Raw genomic sequence first — 7,288 nt, forward strand, 5'->3', positions numbered from 1 at the left:
AAATGCTAGACAGAGCAACTCCTTTACCCAGAGAGCAGTGGGAACATGGAACTCACCACCACAGGGAGTGGTTGAGGTGAACAGTAGAGATGTATTTTAGGGGAAGCTAGATAAACACATGAAAAATGCATAGAAGGATATACTGATAGGGTGAGACCAAGAGGGGGAGATGAGGCATGTACAGAGCATAACACTCCATAAGCATGTCCGATTGAATGGTGTGATTCTGTGCTGTAAATTCTATGCAATTCCATGTAATGTAAAGCGCATTAAGCACTCGCATGTTAATATCATACAAAGCAATTTCACCCCACTCTTGTTTGAATTCAGAGTCAGGAACGTAGGTGGTGGGGTAGTCTTATGATGAATGTTTACAGGTTTTTCTGAGACAATATTAAATGTATTTAATTGTCAGGCATATTATTGTGTCTAGCATTTTTGAATCTGTTATTTGCTACAAGGGTGTGCTTTTTAAAAATATATATATAATTTCTAATTCTTCTTTTTCTGGCTGGATTTAAAAAAAAACTGTAATGCCATTAAGACAATGGATGACTGCCAGCCACAATATAGAACTTGCATTCCACCCAAGTGGGATGAAAAAAAGAACAGGCACCCAAATCCCCCGTGGAGTGTGAAAGACCCCATCTCCTGTTGGCTTTCACACTATCCTGAAACTCTTCAAAGGTTTGTGAGATGAGACATCAAAATGCAATTACCTGTTCCAAAAAAGCAATGACTACAGCCGGCATGGATTCAGCGAATTCCTCTGGAATATACAGCCAGCAGGACTTTAAGAATGGTTTACCAAGTCAGAGAGATTAGATATCAGAATGCTGTACTGAAAGGCTGCATAGAAGTTGTTTCTTTCCCTCTATCTCTCTCTCTCTCTCTCTGAAGTATTGTGCCAGGATTTGCAAAGTAACCATCCTGAGAAGAGGAATCTACTGCAAACCGAGATCTTTTGGGAATAAAACGTGGAAATCTGCTCCAGACAACTATACCCAGGAAGGCAAACTGAATAAAACGGCCATAACATGGAATCACTACATCGAGACCGGCCAAAGTTAACCGTATATTCCTTTGATTGTTTATCTTCTTCACAAACAGTAAAAAATCTTTAAGCCCATCCTCTTATTCTGCCACTTGAGCGTCTGTGGGCCCAGGGAATGTGTGTGACATATAAACGGGGGTTGAAATTTACCTAGTTACTTTTTAATTCGGTAAGTAGTATCAAGAAACTTATCTTGTTCTTTGCTTAAACTTAGAAAACATGTTTGACTACTTCTTTGTAATCTGTAAGCGTACAGAGTGGGACTCCAGCAGTATTGGCAAAGTACATCTTCTCCAAATTCACAAAAAAACCCCTGTTACAGTCAGACCTGGAGTTGTAGGATAGGCGAATCATTCTTTTATTCCTCCTCATGTGGTTGTAACATGCCAAAAAAGGTGAATGGATTTATTCTCTAGTGCCTCCCACACCTCACCCCATCACCAGCCCCAGATTCCTGAACAGAAAGCTGCCACTCTCTTTATAGGGTGGGTTCTCCTGATCCCACGTTACTGTTATGGATACCCATCCCCATTATTTGAGTGACCCCCATTCCTGTGAACTGGAGACTGACAGGTAGATATTGCACCCTGCTGCACATTTGATGTCACAACAGCACCACGGCAATTTTTAAGCATCAGACTCTGAACTCTGTACAAGAGTGGAATGAAATTGCATTGTATGATACTAACATGTGAATGCTTAATGTGCTTTGCAGCTACAAGCTTCCCACCATCGACGCACAGTGGCAGCCGTGTGTGTACCATCTAGAAGATGTGCTGCAGCAACTCACCAAGGATCCTTTGATAGCACCTTCCAAACCCACAACCTCTACCAGCTAAAAGGACAAGGGCAGCAGATAGATGGGAACACCACCACCTGCAAGTTCCCCTCCAAGCCACACACCATCCTGACTTGGAAATATATTGGCCGTTCCTTCACTGTCACTGGGTCAAAATCCTGGGAAACCCCCTCCCTCGCCATACCGTGGGTGTACCCACACCAGATGGACCGCTCTGAAGAAGAGCCATACAGACTCCAAACGTTAACTCTGTTTCTCTCTCCGCGCGTGCTGCCAGACCGGCTGAGTTTTTCCAGCATTTTCTGTTTTAATTCCAGACGGACTGCGGCAGTTCAAGAAAGCGGCTCACCACCAACTTCTCAAGGGCAATTAGGGATGGCCAGCAAATGTTGGTCTTGTCAGTGATGCTCACATCCAATGAGCGAATAAACAAATATAAATGGAAATCTTTCTCTGCATAGAATTGCATAGAATTTGTAGTAAAGAAACAGGCCCTTTGGCCCAACCAATCTGTGCCGATATTTGTGCTCCGCACGGATCTGTTCACACTTGTCTTCATCGAACCCCGTGCTTTTATTCCTTTCTTCCCCAGGCATAAACCTAGCTTCTCTTTAAGGGCATGTATGTTATTTTCCTCAGCCATGTGATAAAACACATATTTTCAAAAGTTTTATAAATTCTGATTTATTTTCCCCTGGACTTGAAACTTCTTGTGTAGCTAGAATCCCAGATGTCTCGGAATAATATAATTGATGTTGCGCTGTTGTGTTAATGCCCTACATAGTATATGACATCATCCTGTGTAGGTTAATATATATTGGTCCTACCTCCCTCAGGACTAACTTATATCCTGAGTGTATTACCCCAGTGTTTCACTTTTATTTCGGTGAGGTCCCACTGGATCTCTTTTCTTTATCTGCAGTTCCAAAAGCACACTATTAAAAGGCAGGATTTGAAAATGAATGTGAGATCTGTTGTGGTTTGAATGAATTTTCCAGCTAGCTTTATTTTAGTTTTGCCTGAAAATAGCACTTCGGAATCAGTGTTGGGTTCAGGGCCGTGGATGTGTTTGTGCTATCTACTTTGTGATTATTTTAGATTTTAAACAGAATAATTGCCACCTTCTAGATCCTAGTTACGAACATGAAATTTAGACGTTGCAGCCAGGTGCAGACAATGCGCTGTGGGGTTGTTACTAAAGGAAGCTTTGTCTTAGTATCACGAATTGATGACTAAGTTTCAACAGATGCGACAGGTTTCCTGCTTGAGTGAATTCTGGGTTTGCCAACTCTCCAGGATTGTCCCAGAGTCTCCAGGAATTAAATATTAATATTCAGGGCACTGCCCCGAGCAAAAACCAGGGGAAAAACCATCTAGGGTGTGAAAAACAAAATGTGTTTTTGTAAAATTTTCTTAAGAGTAAAGCATTTAGTTCTGATCACCACACTTTAGGGAGGGTGTGAGAGTCTTTGAGAGGGAGATTTGCCAGAACGATTTCAGGGGTGACAGATTTTGACCGCATGGTTTGGCAGGAGAACTTGTTATCCTTGGAGCAAAGGAGGCTGAGGGGAGATTTGATAGAGGTGTACAAGTTGATGACAGGTTTGGATAAGATAGACAAAGAAAAGCTGTTCCCATTAGCTGATGGGACAAGGACTAGGAGACACAGATTTAAGGTTTTGGGTAAAAGTGATACAGAATGCGAGGAAGAATTTTTTTTTTTACACAGCGAGTGGAAATGACCTTGAACTCGCTGCCTACGAGGGTGCTGGAAGCAGAGACAAATCCTTTTGAAATCATTAATCGTCTTTGCTTCCACCACCATCATTTATGCCACTTCTTCAGCCATCTATATATTTTTTTTAAATCCGACACCTGGACCCCTATAATTAGTTATTCACCCAAGTTAAGAACAATTAATATGACACTGAATATAGCTGTAAAAAAATGTATCAGCGCTTTAAGTCTCCCAAAGGTAATTTGAAAGGGGACAGCATTATCTAGCACATTTCAAGTGCAGAGGATCCAAACTCACCCAGGTGCAGTTGTGTTAGTCCTGCATTTGGTTAGCGAGCTGACCTGTTCCATCATAACTGACATGAGACCAAAGCCAGCTGTACCTTGGTTGACTCTACAGTAACCCTAGTGAGTTATGCTGTAGCTATTACTGCAGAATGGGTTTTCCATTGGCTTGTGCTTGTCAGGTTATACAGAGGATCAACATTGCCCCACTGTGGTGACAATGCATATTCCCTACAACTTTCTGTATGACTTTGACAATTAAACAGCAGTTCTTCTCCGTTAATATACTTGTGCAACTTGTCTGAGGTTTGGTAGAAATACAGGTCCTTTTGCAGAGTATTATTTTAGCCAGCAACATCTGATTTAAAGCAGGCTTGTTCTTTTTAATTTCAGTTTATTTGTACTCTTGTCAATTTTCTTGCACTCTGTCCACCAAAAGCATTGAGTCCTTGCTGGTTTCTAGCTCCACATGCAGCAATATTGCATCTGACTGGATATTATTCATGTTTTACGCATTGAAAATTGTTATTGGTGGATCTTTTATCAAAGATAGCATCATGACCGAGCTTTCATTTTATTCATTCACAGGATGTGGGTATCGATGACAAGGCTGGCATTCATTGCCAAATCATAATCACCCTTTGAGGAGGTGGTGTTGGTTGCCTCCTTCTTTCAACACTGCAGTCCATGTGGTGCAGGTACACCCACAGTGCTGATAGTGGGGGGAGTTCCAGGATTTTGAACCAGCGATAGTGAAGGATCTGGACCAGAGCTTTGCCAAGCTTCCTTTGGCTCACCATTGGAGGCAATAGTTATTGCTCAGGCTGGATTATCCCCAGGTCCAACTTACTCTGGCTCCTGACTTAGAGACTTAGCAACAGTGAAGGAACGGCGATATATTTCCAAGTCAGGATGGTGAATGGCTTGGAGGGGAACTTCCAGGTGGTGGTGTTCCCATGTGTCTGCTGCCCTTGTCCTTCTAGGTGGTAGAGGTTGCGGGTTTGGAAGGTGTTGTCAAAGGAACCTTGGCAAGTTACTGCAGTGCATCTTGTAAATGGTACACACTGCTGCCAATGTGCGTCAATGGTGATTCTGCCCTTAGCACAAATCTACATATACACACTTTGAGTAGAAGTGACTGGCTGGTGATCAGTAATGGGCACTGTGGCTGATTTTCTACGTCCCTAAAATACATAACATGGAATCCCAGCAGGAGCATGCTTTCCATGCAGAGATCAGGACCCACAACTGTTTTAATATGTAAAGGAGGTTAAATGTATCTTTAGACCCAATAAAGACATTTCGGTGAAATATTGGTCTCATGAAATAAGCTATGGAAGGCCAGAATAATATGTGGAAGCAAAGTTTTGCAATGTCTGGTCTGGAAAAAATAGGCAGTGAAAATGGGTTGCTGTTTGTATTTTTTTTGAAGAAGAATAAAGCTTGATAGGTATGTGAAAGTTTGGTTAACAGATATTTACGGGCAGTGCAGTAGCTGAGCTTTGCTACAGTGCAAGAAGATGCAGATCGATCACCCACTCGGTCCAGCTGATGGGTTGAGCTGTACCGAGCTTGGGGTGAGTTCAATAAGTGGAAGCTATAGAATCTCTAAGTCAGGAGCAGGAGTAAGTTGGACCTGGGGATAATCCAGCCTGAGCAGTAACTACCGCCTCCAATGGTGACTTGGCAAAGCCCCGGACAAGATGACCTCTACTCTCTGCAGAGTCATAAGCCCATGTGGAATGAAGAACCGCAATTTTTTTCTTAATTTGGAAAAACTCCCATAAAATGATGAATGATTTTTTTTTAAACATGACACCACTGAATGAGTTCACAGCACGATATACAAGATGGACCGTTATGCAAAAGTCAGCTGCCTGTATCCTAACTCGTAACAAGTCATATTCACCTCTCACTTCCTGCGCTCTCTGTGCTACATTGGCTCTCAGTCCAACAACGGCTCAGATTTAAAATTCTCATCACTGACCTACACTGGCTCCAGTCGACGATGTCTTGATTTTAAAATTTTCGTCCTTATTTTCAAATCGCTCTGGGGCCTGGCCCCTCACTATCTATTTAACCCACTCCAGCCTGACAACACCTCCCCCTGAGATCTCTGCCCTCCTCCAATCCTGTTGCCGGGTGCACATCTCCAATTTCTGCTGTTCCACCATTGGTGGCCATTGTCCAAACACTGGGCTTTACAAGACAGTTATGTTTTAAACTGTCTCCTTTAATTCAAGGTAAAGTGGAGTAATTTGGAGAGGAGGATGTGATCTTCTACAAAATCTGCCCAGAGATAAGCCCATATTAAATCTGCCTGGAGACAAACCTGTGTGACCTGGTTGTTATGGAAACAGAAACTCAAATAAATACTTATTGAAAGTAAGGTGCAAGCAAAAAGAAGGAGACAACTGGCCTTGCTGCCTACAGATTCAGACTCTCAGGCAGACAGAGAAATTGGGCGAAGGAGACCCACAACCAATGCTGCTTAGGCTGAAGAGAAGGGCTATTTTCGGGATAATGGCCAAGCAGAGTGCTGGATACCTGCTCAAAGGAATGGGGCTTGTGGAGGGTTAAAGAACAAGGCGTCACCAGAGTTACCTTGCTACTAGAAGTCCATTTGCCTATGCTCAGGAGATTGAGTGAAGGGGACTTTGTTTATTAAGTCACTGGAAGATTAACCCTGATGGGGCAAGGAGAAGAGATTTTGTTAAAGCCAGGAGGAGCTTGGGACTTTAAACACAAGACTACAATTCTGTGGAGAGTGCAGTATAATGTATAATCATGGCAGGGGGTTTTTGGTTGTGTTAAGAATTTAATGGGGAATATAGTTTCTGCATTTTAGTGTATTACTTTCCTACTAAGTAATGTTTAGTAGGTGTTGATTTTGGTTTGTCTGTTACAGTTAAAATCTTAAAATGTGAAATCTTGCTGTGCAATTATTTCTGTTGGTTGTTGGGAACTTCATATTTCTTTTAAAAAATTATTGGTCTCTATGGGTCTCATAACACCGTGACTTTAAATTTTGATTGATAACACTCTTGTGAAGCACTTTTGGTTGTTTAATTATTACATAAATTCAAGTTGTTGTTAAACTGCCTGATGTCAATATTTAATTTTTCTAATCCTTCAGCAGCAGTTTTGTTTAAAACCGGTTTTGATAAAAAAATTCTATTAGGTCACTTACAGATTATGGAAACTTTGAAGGAAAACATCACTTCTTTCCTTGGGCCCAACTTTGATGCCATGCCATTTTTGCAACATACTCCAGACTTTCAACATAAAGATAAGATTAAAATATGGTATCACATATCTGAGATCTGGTGTCACCCTGAAAGTAGAATCATAGGATAACATCTTCATTATATTGACATCTCCTTGGGGGGAAATCTATTTGCGAATCTTATGCA

Source organism: Cetorhinus maximus, chromosome 4 (assembly GCF_964194155.1).
Source record: "Cetorhinus maximus chromosome 4, sCetMax3.hap1.1, whole genome shotgun sequence".
In the NCBI taxonomy this organism is placed as follows: domain Eukaryota; kingdom Metazoa; phylum Chordata; class Chondrichthyes; order Lamniformes; family Cetorhinidae; genus Cetorhinus; species Cetorhinus maximus.